The 15,649-nt window shown below is 41.8% G+C and overlaps 1 protein-coding gene across 46 annotated transcripts in view; it reads left to right on the top strand.

Annotated features, from left to right (window-relative positions):
- Nucleotides 1-15,649, top strand: part of SYTL2 (synaptotagmin like 2) — a 158,391-nt gene that overhangs the window by 71,402 nt on the left and 71,340 nt on the right. Inside the window, exon 5 of one of the 46 annotated variants that reach the window (XM_063710739.1) lies at nt 7,980-8,219. The exons of the other annotated variants lie outside the window; for them this stretch is intronic. The gene's annotated coding sequence lies outside the window, so the exon portion shown is untranslated. The remainder of the gene's footprint in view (nt 1-7,979; nt 8,220-15,649) is intronic. 46 annotated transcript variants of the gene reach the window in all.

Here is a 15,649-nt window from a genome sequence, read left to right as displayed (position 1 = left end):
TGTGGGCTTCTGAGTTAATGCTGAAATGAGTTAAGAATTTGTGGGACTGTTGGGAGGGCATAACTGGTTTTGAAATGTGAGGACATGAGATTTGGGAGGGGCCAGGGCAGAATGATATGGTTTGGCTGTGTCCCCACCCTAATCTCATCTTGAATTGTAGTTCTCATAATCCCTGTGTGCTGTGGGAGGGACTTGGTGGGAGGTAATTGAATCATGGGGGTGGTTACCCCCATGCCACTGTTCTAGTGACAGTGAGTCAGTTCTTACAAGATCTGATGGTTTTATAAGGGGCTTTTTCCCCTTTTGCTTAGCACTTCTCCTTGCTGCTACCATGTGAAGAAGGATGTGTTTGCTTCGCCTTCTGTCATGATTGTAAGTTTCCTGAGGCCTCCCCAGCCATGCTGAACTTTGAGTCAATTAAACCTCTTTCCTTTATAAATTACCCAGTCTTAGGTATGTCTTCATTAGCAGCATTGGAATGGACTACTGCAGTGTTCTTCCTATTCTCTACTCACCACAGCGCAGAACACTTCTGTACCCGAGATGTGCAGGGGTTTTCCCCACACATACCAAGCAAGCAATCAGTTCTACAGCAAACACCAGCTGGGTATCCTCTAATTCAATTCAATTCTGACATTGCCTAACTGAAGATAGCATCAGATCTCACAGGCTGAGGGCCCAGTCCCACAAGACTGCCCCTAATTCAGATGCCAATCGCAAGTAATAGGTTGTCACCTATATTTCTGATTGATTGACTGACTGTAAATTGGATTTCTCACTACTCCTTTTTTTGGGTTTGACTAATTCACTAGAATGTTACAGAACTCAGAGAAAAACTTTACTTGTATTTACCAGTTTATTATAAAGGATATTGCAAAGGATATTGCAAAGGATGAACAGCCAGATAGAAGAAATGCATAGGGCAAAGTATGGGAGAAGGGGCATGGAGCTTCCATGTGTTCAGCTAACAAGAAGCTCTTCAAACCCAATCCCTTTGGGATTTTATGGCCGCTTCATTACACAGGTGTGACTGATTAAACCAATGGACACAGTGATTAGCTTAACCTTTGTGCTGGCAGGGACCTCTCTTCTCCCCAGAGATTGGGGCTTTGGACTGAAAAGTTTAATCATGCTTTAGTCTTTATTGTGACCAGCCCCCATTCTGAAGCTACCTAGTGGCTGCCAGCCACCAGTTATCACCTTAGCATACAAAAGACACTCTTATCACTCCAGAGATTCCAAGGGTTTTAGGAGCTATGTACCAGGAAAAGAGAACAAAGATATTTCACAGTATCACAGAGAGACATTTAATTTGGTGAAAAATTATCCTACTCTTTAGATGAGCATAAGCACTATTGAAAGAATGACTGTTGCTTGCTTGACTACAGACTTTGGGATGGTTTTACTCTGGGCTTTGACATGTAATAAGAGGTATAGGGCCATAGTTCATTGTAGACAAATTCTGCTGTGGCCTGAATTGTGTTTTTTCACCAGTGTGAGTCACAGCATTTTATCGTCAGAAGGAGTCTATGTGAGAGATCATCCTTTTTAGTTCCCTCACTTTGCAGATGAGGAGATAGAAGCTTCAGAAGGTTAAGTGACTTGCCCAGCATCACACAGCAAGAGAGAGAGACTGAGCTGGGAGCAAAGTTGACCTTGCCTAATCCCTGGACAGTGTTCTTTCTCTAGTACACACCAGTTTTCTAAAATCATGGCCCCTCTCTTCAGTGAGATGTACCTAACAAGTCTTCTCACACAGTGTGTCCTTAGGAAGTATTTACTGATTGATCTTTGTTGATTAAAAATTTATAAAATGACTGTTTTTCTTCTTCTGAAACTGAAGATTGTTTTACCTAAATATTTTCAGTTTTCCATGATAGTGTGACCTTTTTTAAGTCCTACTTCTGCTAGGAAAAAAAAAAACACTTTATGAGTTTTATCTGTTCCATATGTTTATAGCTTTTGAAATGAACATTTGAAATTCCATTATGTCAGTTTGTAGATAGTAACTTATATCTATAATATATCCATATATACACATATCTATACACAACATAGTAATTAAGAGCACATATGGAGGTGAAATTATTCTGCTTCTCTGAACCCAGTTCCTCTTTTGTGAAATAGGAATGATAATGACACTTTCCTTACAGTGTTGGACTGAGGATTTGGGGAGATAGCCGTGTAAGTGTTCCAGCCTGGTGGCTCTTCATAGAAATAATAGCAATAGCAATAACTTCACATGTAATCCTGCTGTCCCCCTCCCAATAAACAACCACATCTGAACCAAAATACCCTTGTTAGAACACTCTTCTATGGCAAAGGGATGCATTATTTTACTACCTGGGGATGAGGATCCTGGTTTTATCATCACTTAGCAGCCACCGAGCCTAATTTTCTATGTAATAATAGGTCAAGAAGTTTTCAGGATTTCATAAATTGGTTGCAAATGACTGAGAACTAAATGTATAGTAGTTTTTATGTATATAGATGTATATGTTATATAATATATATAGTATAGTACACTACAGAATATATAGATTCTATATTTTGTTTTTATTTTATTCATGTATTTGTTTCTTGAGACAAGGTCTGGCTCTATCACCCATGCTTGAGTGCAGTGGGGCAGTCTCCTCTCACCGCAACCTGTGTCTCCCAGTCTCAAGCCATTCTCCCACCTCAGCCTCCCAAGTAGCTGGGACTACTTGGCATGCACCACTACACCTAGCTAATTTTTGTATTTTCTGTAGAGATAGGGTTTTGCCACGTGGCCCAGGCTGGTCTCAAACTTGTGAGCTTAAGTGATCCGCCTGACTCAGCCTCCCAAAGTGCTGGGATTACAGGTGTGAGCCACTGCACTCCCAGCCTTATTTTAAATAGATAGTGCATGCATGTGTCTATGCTGCTCCTCTTCACTAAGCTTAGACATTATTAGGCACTTGCTCAAGGATAAGTCTTCAAGACTTCAGTGGTGCATGTCTACAGGTCTTGCTGCCTTCTGTTGAGTTGCTCAAGATGCCAGAATGGCTGAAAAGATGCTAGAACTGGTTCTGCTGTCTAACTTGGGAGCTCTGCTTCTCTTTGGTCACTGCATTCACTCTGCAATTAGTACTGGGTACTGTCGTGATGGAAAAGACGGTTTAAATTCTCTTTGGTAGAAAGTCACTTTCAGCTTCGAGTCCAAACTCCAAAACCACTCCTGGGTAACACTATCAAATAGTCCTGGGCTCTACCCCATCCCCACTGCTTGCTAATTGCTTTGGGGGGTGAGGGGATGGGGTAAGGCTGAGGGAGGATTGTTTAATCTTATCATAACCTACGTTGTATTAATTACACCTGCGAATTTCATCTCAGAACCCTTGGTGAAATTGTTTGAAGTGTTACTTGATGAAAATAAATTGGAGTCTGCAGGTTGACTAAAGTCTCACTAGTAAGAAGACCGGCCGGGCATGGTGGTTCCCGCCTGTAATCCCAGCAGTTTGGGAGGCCGAGGTGGGCAGATCACCTGAGGTCAGGCGTTCGAGACCAGCCTGGCCAACGTGGTGAAACCCCATCTTCACTAAAAATACAAAAAGTAGCCTGCATGGTGGTGGGCACCTGTAGTCCCATCTACTCGGGAGGCTGAGGCAGGAGAATCACTTGAATAGGGAGTCAGAGGTTGCAGTGAGCCGAGATTATGCCATTGCACTCCAGCCTGGGCAACAAGAGCAAAACTCGGTCTCAAAAAAAAAAAAAAAAAAAGAAGTAAGACCTGTAATTCTGGTAAGTGAAACCTTAGGATTCCTATGACCTAAGTTTTACTCTTCTTGTGTCTGAAGCCTACTCTGTTAAGGACCTCTACCTGATTCCAGAGTCCCAATTCCTGTTTTTTGGTAGTTTTTTTCTTTTTCTTTTTTTTTGGCAGGGGGTGTGGGTGGGTGGGGGGGTATTAAATCCCATTCTTTTAGTGTACAGAGCCTGGGCCTGTTTTGTAATCCCTTCTATAATTTTGATGCTTTATCTTCACCTTGAAATCTTTTCTAGCCATTCCCCTCCTCTCCCTTCGTGCCTCAGAAGCAGGTTCAGGGTGCTCATTAATTACATTCTTGAGTGTTGGTAGCAATGAATGCAGTCTGGGAAGGTAGGCTTGCTGTACAGGCATGTGATAAGTCACACCTGCAGAGAGGAATACCTTGACTAAAAGGCCAATTAGCTCAGACACTTTTGGTAATGGTCAAGAGTGCCAAGATTAGTTGTTTTCACCTTCACTCAGTGGTACAGATTACATGTCCTTAACCCCATGTTAGCCCTCTTCCTGATACTTACTGTTACTGCCAAGGGAAAAGTAGGGCTTGGGGCCACCCATTTCTGCTACCAAGAAAAATACTCAGAGCATACACATGCTAATTACTGAGGTGACTAAAGAATGTCCACTTCTTCAATGAAAGACAATGCTCTTTTGTGTATGTAGGAAAATAGATGTCCTTTTGTTTTCCTGTACTCCACCCTCTCCAAAGCTGTACTATGCTGTCTTCTGCATTGAATTCAGTGAGTTGGCATATGACTTGTCTGAATCTTTCCCCCTGTCCAAAGCTCAGGTTAAGTCTTACCTCATCCTGGTTTTTGCCCTGATCTCTTCACTACCCCTCTAACCACACAGCTGACACTTAAATACACCCCATTGTCTTATTCCATTTTGTGTTGCTATAAAGAAATACCCGAGGCTGGGTAATTTATTTTTTAAAAAAGGTTTGCGGTGATTCCTCAAGGATCTAGAACTAGAAATATCATTTGACCCAGCAATCCCATTACTGGGCATATACCCAAAGGATTATAAATCATTCTACAATAAAGACACATGCACACGCATGTTTATTGCATCACTATTCACAATAGCAAAGACTTGGAACCAGCCTACATGTCCATCAGTGATAGACTGGATTAAGAAAATGTGGCACATATACAGCATGGATACTATGCAGCCACAAAAAAGGGATGAGTTCATGTTCTTTGCAGGGACATGGATGAAGCTGGAAACCATCATTCTCAGCAAACTATCACAAGATCAGAAAACCAAACACCACACGTTCTCACTCATAAATGGGAGTTGAACAACGAGAACAGATGGACACAGGGAGGGGAACATAACACACCGGGGCCTGTTGCGGGGTGGGGGGCTAGGGGAGGGATAACATTAGGAGAAATACCTAATGTAGATGACGGGTTGATGGGTGCAGCAAACCATGGCATGTGTATACCTATGTAACAAAACTGCATGTTCTGCACATGTAATCCAGAACTTATAATAATAATAATAATAAAAGGTTTATTTGGCTCATGATTCTGATGGCTGGGAAGTTCAAGATTGGGCATCTATAGCTGGTGAGGGCCTTTAGCTGCTTCCACTCCTAGAGGAAGTCAGAAGGGGAGCCAGCTGTGCAGAGATCACTTGGCAAGAGAGGAAGCAAAGTGTGAGAGAACTGGCTAGCTCTTTTTAAAACAACCAGCTCTCAAGGGAACTAATAGAGTGAGGACTCACTCATCTTCTGAAGGAGAGTATTAATCTATTTGTGAGGGATCTACCCCCATCACCAAAACACCTGCCATTAGGCCCTACCTCCATCATTGGGATTACATTTCAATATGAGATTTGGAGGGATAAACATCCAAACCATAGCACCCATTGCTTTTAGTTCTTCTCTTCCTTTACAAATGTGTTCTCAGCTCTGTCACTTAACACCTGTGTGGTCTTGGCTAAGCCACTTGACCTTGCTGAACCTCAGTTTTCATATCAATAAAAGGGTGGGCTGGGCATGGTGGTTTATACCCATAATCCTAGCACTTTGGGAGGCTGAGGTGGGCAGATTACTTGAGGTCAGGAGTTCAAGATCAGCCTGGTCAACATGGTGAAACCCGTCTTACTAAAAATACAAAAATTAGCCAGGTGTGGTCGCACATGCATGTAATTCCAGCTACTCTGGATGCTGGGGCAGGAGAATCACTTGAACCCAGGAGGTGGAGGCTGGAGTGTGCCGAGATAGCGCCGCTGTACTCTAGCCTGGATGATAGAGTGGGACTCTGTCTCTAAATAAATAAATAAATAAATGGGGGATTATGAAGATACTTATTCCTACCTGCTCTACCTACCTCCCAAGAAGGGTTGTGAAGAGTACATGTGCTACAGTACAGTGTAAACCCCCAACATTGTACAAATGGAAGCTATTATTATTGCTGTGGGCCAATATGTTCTTCACAACAGGAACCAGGTCTTAGGACTTAATAGTTGTACCCATTGTGCCTAGCTTAATCCCAAACAGAGGATACTGTCATTCAGGAAGGAGGGAGGGAGGGACAGAAAGAAGAAAAGAAAGACTTTTGTTAGGTTTTATACCCTATTTTCCTAATTATCATTCTCTCCTTCACTGTAGTGATGTCTTATGAAAAGTGTTTAGTTTCTAAAAAGGCTTTGCACTGGGCAGCAGGGTGACATTTTTCTCCAGTAGTCTGCCTATTCATCTCTTTCTCCCTAAGCTAGCTTGGTGATGGTGTTGGCATTCATTTTGTCATTTGATTTTATGTCCATGAGAAAAAAAAAAACAGGAAGGCACCTGAGAGATCAGAGTCCAAATGCCTCATTTTACAGGTGAAGTCACCCAGAGAGGTGAGTGAAACAAAGAGTTTCAGTTTTCAGTAGCAGAGCGAAGACCAGAACCCAGATCTTCAACTGCACCTCTAGGCAGGGCACAGGCTGACCCTAATTAATGAAGTACTAATGATCATTTGTGCCTGCCTTTGGAAGGGTTTAAGGTTTGATTAATACTATAAAGCTCTTGTCCAGCTCAGTGCAAGGATTTTTGTTGTTCGTGAGGGTATAGGAGAAATAGATTTGCTGATGCTATAACCTCATACTTCCTGCCTGCTCTCCACACTTTGAGTTTATTTATATAAGCTTCTAAATTGGGATCATGTTAAAAATAAAAATTCCTTTTTAACTGGTCTCATTTCACATCAAGTTTAACAACATTCTATCTTGCAAAGCTCGGTATTTGGGGTGTGTAGGGGTTTGAGGGAAACCCCAGCTCCTGTTTGCCTCTTTGGGTTCCTTTGCAGGGCACTGTGTACCTGGCCTTTTCTTCCACCTTTACTGCTGCTCTTCCTGTTATGTCAGAACTTTGGAGCTAGGCAGACCTGAGTTCAAATCCCAACTGTGTTACTTGGAAGCAATATGAATTTAATGAAGTCCCTTAAGATCCATGAACTTCAGTTTCCTCATTGATAAAATGCGGGTGATGGTGCCTACTTTGCTGGTTTGCCTTATGGTGTAGAGAAAATGTGTGTAAAGATTAAAAAAGGTATTGGAGAAAGATTAAATGTCAGTTCCTTCTCTAATTCTTCAATAAAATTCAAGTCCTACCAATTAATTGCATTAATTTAGTTTTTTATTTTCTATAACATATGCACATAACTTTTAATGTTATTAGTAGTGAACAAGGCTTTTTGGTTTTCTATGTAATATCACATTCTTTCTTGCTGGCTTTCATCTGAATTTCCAGGGCTTCAGTATTTTCAGAAAGTTTAGTGTATAATTTATTCCTTTTAGAGATTTTCCTTCCTCTTGGTAAAAGAAAAAAACCACATAGCTGGACATCATTTCTAACTTTGAATTGCCTTTTTAAGAACTATGGTTTAGTTGGTTTAAAGAGAGGTTTTTCAGGGACAAATTTAATATATATTTTTCAGCTCTGCAAAGATTACATTATAAATCTGAATAGCTATATATTTTTTCCTAATAAGGCAAAGGCTTAGAGACAGTTTACTTTCTTTTTTGAATAGAGAAAACATTTATTGAAAAAATAAATTTCTGGTCTTTTGGAATAACACTATAAAATGAATGTGGTACTTTGATGGAATTTGGAACAATATCACCAAACATGGAGTGGCGGGCACAGGTCAGGTGTTGGAAATACAGAGGAGATGAACATGGCATCTCCTTCTTCCAGGAGAGCTCAGGCTGATAAAGGAGATGGATAAGGAAACAGACAGTTGCTATATAATGCCGAGTCATGTGAGAACAAAGAGGAGGAGACTCTAACTCCACTTATCAGGAAGGGGCTAGACTCATCTTCCGACAGGAGGTGACACCTGGACTCTGTCTTGAAAGATGACTAGGAGTTTAAGAAGCTGGAGAAAGACCTTGCAGGCAAAAGGAGCTGCATGTTCCAAAGACAGAGGTGTGAAAGGTAAGTTTAAAGAACTAACTTCAAGGTACTGTGTCGGGAGAAATGGAAAGGAAGTCAGGGTGTAGATCTGGAGGGGCTAATGTAACGCTGAGTGGTTTGAATTTTATCCTGAAGGCAGTGAAGCCATTGACTGTACCTCCCAGGGAGTCTTACAATGGCAGAAGACCTTAGAGGTCAGAACTGTGCCCTCTTATTTTTGCAGATGTGGAAACTGAGGCCAAGGAAAGGAAAGGAAAGTGAAACACTCATGGCCATACAGGGAATTAGTGGCTGATAACCTATGTCTTTTATACAGTGGGAAGTAGGGAGAAGGGAACCTTCCCAAGGAAATTTCAGTGTTGACCTTATGAAGGCAGATTCTCATAGGAACATTTGGCCAAGGATTTATCATGGGGACTGCATGGTTTGGGCTAATGACCCCAGCATGCCTTTTGCATATTATTTCCTTTAAAGGAAAGGCCATCACTAGCAAGAAATGCTCTTTGGCTATTTTTAGGCTGTGTGGTAGGGGGAATTAGTGGAATTCCTAAGGTTAGCTCCAGCTGTTTTTCTCCAAAAGGCCAGCTGAATATTTTATGAAATTTGCTCATTAGGGTTTTTATCCTTCTGTGAGGCATTATACTGAGTCTGAGCTCAGGCCGGCCTGAGATATAAGTAAGGGGACTGGAGTTTGGGGAAAACAAAACTGGGGCTGGGCTGGTTGCTGCCTATTTTGATATCTAATGTTAAATGGAGTTTTAGATATGGTTGGTCATTCTGCCTTCATACACATAGTGAAGGTCCTTCTGGAATATGACAGCTATCATGAAGGATGACTGGATTTTGCAGATTCAGAGACATAATGCCTGGGCAGAGTTGGTGCTGACTGATTGGTGTAACTACCATGTAATAGCACCTTTTATTTAGTAATACAACCTTATAGGACTTCATAGATAGCAAGTCAGATATTCATTAAGACTTATTCAATGGGAGCATGCTTGTGGCTATTTGTTATCTACAAGTAGAATACTACTTCCTATTGTGTCTCAGGAACTATATATATGAAGATAGGTGAAGTAAAAGCATTCTTCATTTCTTCTAGACTGTACTATGAACCTTTCTTCTTAACCAAATTTATGGGTATCTGCTTAGAGATCATGCTATGTTCGAAGGAGAATGGATCAGCCGGGTGCGTGCCTGTAATCCCAGCACTTTGGGAGGCCAAGGCGAGTGGCTCGAGCTCAGGAGTTTGAGACCAGCCTGGGCAGCATGATGAAACCTTGTCTCTACCAAAAAATAAAAAAATTAGCCAGGCGTTGTGTCATATGCCTGTAGGCCTAGCTGTTTAGGAGGCTGAGATGGGAGGATCGCTTAAGCCCAGGAGGCGGAGTTTGCAGTGAGCTGAGATTGTGCCACTGCACTCTAGCCTGGGTGATAGAGCAAGATCCTGTCTCAAAAAAAAAAAAAAAAGTATAACTATAATTATATATAATATTTTGCACTTTATAAAATGTCTTTCCATGCAGGGTCTCATCAGCTCCCTGTGGTGATTCAGCAAAGAGGGTAGGCAGTGGTTAGTCTCAATTTTAGAGATGAGCAAACTAAGGCTCAAGCAAATGCTGTTGTTGGTCACCAAGCTAGTAAGTGGGTAATCAGATTTCAAACCAGATCTTGTGACTTTAAATCTTATGTTCTTTTTCCTTCATGACACTGCCAACTAGACTGAGGAAAAAGGGCCAGTTTCTCCTACAGCGTAAAAGTGGTTCAAGGAATGCCTTGAAAGCGAGGGAATTCTGTTGCGTACACAACCAAGGAATGAAGGAGAATCCACAGCATGGGGTTTCTAAACAGGATGGAATAAACGTGAGCTTTGTCCCCCCAGCTCTGAAACAACAGTTGTCTGAGCTAGAACTCAGTGACATTAAACTAACAGTATCTAACTTACGCTAATGAAAGAAATACTAATTTATTACTTTATTACTGTTGGTTGGGATGAATAGTTGTTTACATTCATTTACGTTAATTAACCAAAGACAGTGAGTCTTGCCAAGTTTCCATTTTAAGAATTATATTGAACACTGATGATCACAGAGATCCAGTGTGCTTCTCCCCTGCTCTCTGAAGTGTCTACAGGTGAAACCATCCTTAGACTACACCGGTCAGGAAGTCTTGAGAGATGCTCTCAACCCTTTGGTAACTATTTATGTTTTTTTCCACTACTATGTATAAGGTGCAATGTGGCTAAAAATGGACAAAAATCCTTCCCTCAAAGAGTCTAGAAGTGGGAATTTGATATATCTATAAGTTACAAAATGTTAGTTATTGAATAATTACTGTGTTGGGTACCTATATATAAGCATTAATTTTCTTGACAACCCAGTAAGATAGGTATGATGCCCATTTTACAGATGAGAAACCTGAGGTTCAGGGAAGCTAAGTAACTTGTATAATAGGGCCACATTATATTCGGGTCTATCTGACTCTAGAGCCTGGGCTCTTTCCTACTTCAGATGAGAGATGTACAGATAAGTATTATTGGGCTCAGTGAAAGAGAAAATGTTGCCTGCTTGTGGTAGGGGTATTTGTGAGGGGAAATGGGCTGCAGGAGCAGTTTCATGGAGGAGGTGTCATTTACACTGGGACTTGAGTGATAGGAAAGGGTTGGATGTATGCAGATAAAAGGTAAAGACATTCCAGGTAGAGAGAATGGCATAAACAATGGTCTGGCGATGATAGTGTACAGGTGATATGTGGGGAATGGATGGGCTGTAGTTCAAGGGGTAGGAATGGTCCTGTAGGAAAGAAGATTGGATAGGGAACTTGGAATGAAATGAGAAGGATGCCAATACTGGAGTAAGGAATTTGGACTTCTCTGCCATCAGGGAAGTGCTTGGGAAGGTTTTCGAGTCAAGGCATGGCATGATGAGAGTGGTGCTTTGGATATGAGTCTAGCTGGATTGTGTATGGTAGAAAGAAATGAGGGAGAACCAGGAGTGAATGAAGCCATGTTCAGAGAAAATTACATCCCCCTACATGAGTGGTAGACAAGGGGAGAAAGAGTTGTACTGGAGGGAGATTGCACAGGTTCAGTCTGGCAATGATTGGTTTTTAGGATGAGGAGAGGAAAGCATCCATAGTGTCACCTCAGAGTTACTTATGAGGATGTACTTAGTTAACAGGTTCCAGGCAGCATGCTGGGAATTTGTATAGCAGATGCAATACGAATCCAACAGCAATAACTTGACTTGAGCACACCCTAAGCATGACTGTGTGGCAGATTTACCAGAATGTGTGTTCAGAGTTCTGAGCTAATGAATCTGGGAGTGGCCAACCTGGAGATCTATTCCTTATCTATGAGGAACATCTGAGCCCCCAGCTGTCCTGTGAAATGAGGCCCTTTGTTTTGGATTAAATGATGGTTGCCAGGTGGAGGTTGTTAGGGGGAAGGGTGCCAAGTGAAAATGCTACATAAACTGTGTGTTTTTGCAAGTGGTTGTGGTTCTCCTGCCCAGCCTACCACCACGGGCCTGTGCGGTTATTCTGTCCAGCCTGCTGCCACTGGACTGGTGGTTCTCCTGTCCAGCCCACCGCTACTGGACTCTCTTCCCTGTATGTAAGCCACTGATAAAACCCCATGTTTCATTTGCAGGCTTTGGGTCTCTTCTTCAGCCTCTTAAACTGGGTGCCATCCCTGTTGGAGTCAATAGGGGTTTGGCACAACTCACAGATGGACTCAGAGATGAATAAGTAACATCGTGTCCTCAGACTGTATATTAATTTTCTATTACTGCTGTGATGAACTTAGGGGCTTAAGACAACACAAACTTATACAATTCTAGAAGTCAGAAGTCTGAAATGGATCTTACAGGCTAAAATCAAGAGATCAACAGAGCTGAGTTCCTTCAGGAGGCTCTAGGGGAGAATCTGTTTCCTAGCCTTTTCCAGCTGCTACAGGCTGCCTGCATTCCTTGGCTCATGGCCCCTTCCTCCATCTTCAAAACACATCACTCCAACATTTTCAGCCTCATATCTCCTCTCTCTCCTTCTGACTATTCTAATTCCTTCTTATAAGGACCTTGTGATTACATTGGGCCTCATTAGATAATCTAGGATAATCTCCCCACAAGATTCTTAACAATGATATCTACAAAGTTTCTTTTACCATGTAAGGCAGCATATCTTCAGGTTCCAGGGATTAGGATGTGGATATCTTTGGAGGACCGTTGTTCTGCCTACCATAGAATTAACATACTTATGGAACATAACTTATCAAACTTTTTTGTACAGCCCTTTTTTGGCCTTTTCTGTATTCCATTGAATTGTTTTGCTTTTTTTCTTTCTGATCTTTTTTTCCTCTTCTTCATTTACTCAATAAATGAGGCACCTGCTATATGCCAGGTACCCTGCTATGTGCTAGAGACACAGGATACCAAAGCCTTTCTGCCCACTGCTGGAGGAAGCTAGAGGAGGGCTGTTACTGCAGAACCAGAGACCAAGATATCAAACTCTTGGCTTTTGATTCTCTGAGATTGGGGTCCAGGCCTAAGATGGAAAGATTTAGGAGAATTCTTGTGTTTGAAGAATGAGATCTTTTCACCCAACTTTTCTCCTACCAATACCCCATCTCAAATTTAGAAGATTTAAAAAACCCTCCTCAAAGGTCTCTGCAGCAGGGGGTGGGAGTGTGTGTGCTTGCAGAAACCAAGAATTTGACTCATTCTTAAAATGGTGTAGGAGGTTAGAGGATAGGAAACAGTCTAGTGAGGTAAATAGAAAAGGTAGCAGCAGTAATTCTCCAACCTTATAATGGCATGGAAAGGGATTGAGTTAGTGAAATGTTGGGGATTTATGTATTGTCATTAGGTGTTTATGGAGCACTTACTGTGTCCCAGGCCATTTTACTTACAGCATAATGTCATCCTCATGGTAACCCTGTAAGGTAGATCCGTTTTGCTGCCCATGTTGAATAGATGAAGAAACAAATGAGAGTCATTAGGGAAACTGCCAAAGAACTAATAGATTAATCCACTTTCAATTATCTTTTGACTGTAAAGCTACAAGTGCATTCTACTACATCACAACACTTCTTCTATTGGGGGTATAGAAAATGAATATAGTAGACATTATTTACCTGTATTAGTTTCAAAATCAGTGTCTCTTTAGAGGATGGTGAGGATCAAGGAAGATCTTGCACACAGTAGGAGCTCAGTGCATCTTTAGTGGGGCAATTTGGCCTGACCAGATGGAATTGAGCAGGTCTGGGACTAGGCTGAGGCAGGTGAAGTGCCTAGAGCACAAAGTCCTTGGAGACAAGGTCATGCAAGTGCTGATGCTCACTTGTAGTTAACCCTGATAGTGAGTGTCTAATTATGTGCCCTGGGTGTCTTGCTGTTAAGGAGACACTGATTCTCAGAGTGCTGCAGGTGCAGAGTGCTGAGCTCACGTGACCTTGCCTCTTTGTATTTTGTGCTCTGGGTGCCTTGCTTGCTTCACCTATAGGTCCTGGATTTGAGCAGAAGCTAGAAGTGGGAGAGAACCGGTTAAATTGTTTTAATTCTGGCTGCATATTACCATCATCTAGGCACCATTCTGAAAAATATCTTAGGTGGGAGTCTCACCCCAGGCCATTTAAATCAGAATTGTTGGGGGAGAGAGGGAGGATGAAGAGACTTGGGCATTGGTATTTTTAGAAAAATCTTTTCAGATGATGCTAATGTACAGCCAGTTTTTGGAACCCCCAAGTTGGTACATTTGGGGAGAGTCCCTCATTCATAGTCTGGTTAGGAGTGTATGTGATTGTACCAAAAGTGAGGCTTTCTCACTTTGAGTTTTTCTGTGGTCCTTTTAAAGTCTGGGCTGGTGATGGCTACAGTTCAGTTAACTTTATGATCCTGAGTTTAATTCCAGCCTAGTTAATAAATCAGCTTGTTCTTCCACTCCCTTCCTTTGAATTTGAAACCTAGAAAATAATTAAATCTGATATTCATCTGTAATTTGGGCTGTTATCAGTGTTTGGCTTTTAGGGGTGCTGTGAAATGCAGCCCAAACCATTTATTAGCCAGTTTGCAAATCCTTATTTACCTTGAAATTGTGTATGTCCTAGAGGGTAAAGGAGATCTTCTCTGCATGTCCTAGCTCCAATGTTAGGCAGTTGTGTGACCTTAAGCAATTGGTCTAACCCTTTTTCATCACAGATTCCTCATCCACACAAAGAATTAGTTATGACTCTGTGATTTGACTGTTACTTTGTTTCATGTGTTTTCTCTTGTAACAGCTGAAAACAATTGATATACAAATATGCGTGTTTAACTTTGACTAATTGCTGTGTATCCACATCATGTGGGAACATTTTAGAAAATGCAGACTGCTGGACATCAGCTTTGAAGAGTTTGGTTCAGTAAGCCTTGAGCAATGTCTGGGAATCTGCTGCTGATCAGCCAGATTTGAATACTGCTGTTTATTGAAGCAATCAGGAATATAATGAAAGTGATAGCACTCCCAATTTAGATGTCACTATAGAGTGTGCTGTTGACAGAGATCATACTTCTCTTCAAGGAAGCCTTCCCTGGCTCCCCAAGAGTACATTAAATCCTCTGGTTAAAAGTTTTATAGCCCACTGCCTTTCTGCTCTGTGAGACTTCTTGGGCTTGTTCAGTATCTGCCCTCCTTTCCAGAATCTAAACTCTCTGAGGCATGGGACGGCATACATTATCAGAACTTTTGGCGCATACAAATTACCCTCTTCCAGAATGAGATCTGGGCCTGCGGTGGATGCTGCCATTCCAAGGAGAGAGGAAGTTTCTCTCTGGTATTTTGAACTTAGGCAAGCCTCTTGGTGCTTCCCAAGCTGTGTAGTTAATAAAAGCCCATGGATATGGTGGCTTTTGCAGCAGCTTCATGCAATATCAGAACTCTGTTCTATGTGGCTTAAAGTCCTTCGTGATATGTTGTCAAAGATAAGTCACCCCTTTTGTAGACTGCCGTCTCTCTTCTACATATGATTCGAATTTTCAGCTCAGGTATGAAGTTTAAAATGAACTTTCAGCTGCCCATTTCCTCAGATCCTTTCTTTCTTTACTGTTTTTCTTTCTTAGAATCCTGATCAAGAAAATATAGATTAAAAGGATGGTTCTAGCACATTTATCAAGACTGGCAAGCATGAAAAATTCAGGTTCAAATTCCCCCCCTTGACACTTTAGGCCTCTTGGGGTCCAACCTTGGTCACTTGCCCCATTTACACCCTGTACTCCCGTTACCAGCCTTCTTTTTGAACACCTTTATGGTTTCAGGGTCCAGCGCTCTTGCCCGGAATGCCTACCTCCTTCTCTAATACAGCCTTCAAGGCTCACCTCATTTTATCTCCTTCCTAAATCTCTGTGGCCTACCTGACATTTGGTGTGTGCCTCCTTTATTAGTAGCTGACATACTTGTATTATGGTTGGTCGTGTGTG

This window comes from Gorilla gorilla, chromosome 9, assembly GCF_029281585.2.
Source record: "Gorilla gorilla gorilla isolate KB3781 chromosome 9, NHGRI_mGorGor1-v2.1_pri, whole genome shotgun sequence".
Classification (NCBI taxonomy): Eukaryota; Metazoa; Chordata; class Mammalia; order Primates; family Hominidae; genus Gorilla; species Gorilla gorilla.
The sequence above is the reverse complement of the archived record's forward strand: the minus strand, read 5'-3'. Positions and strand labels throughout refer to the sequence as shown.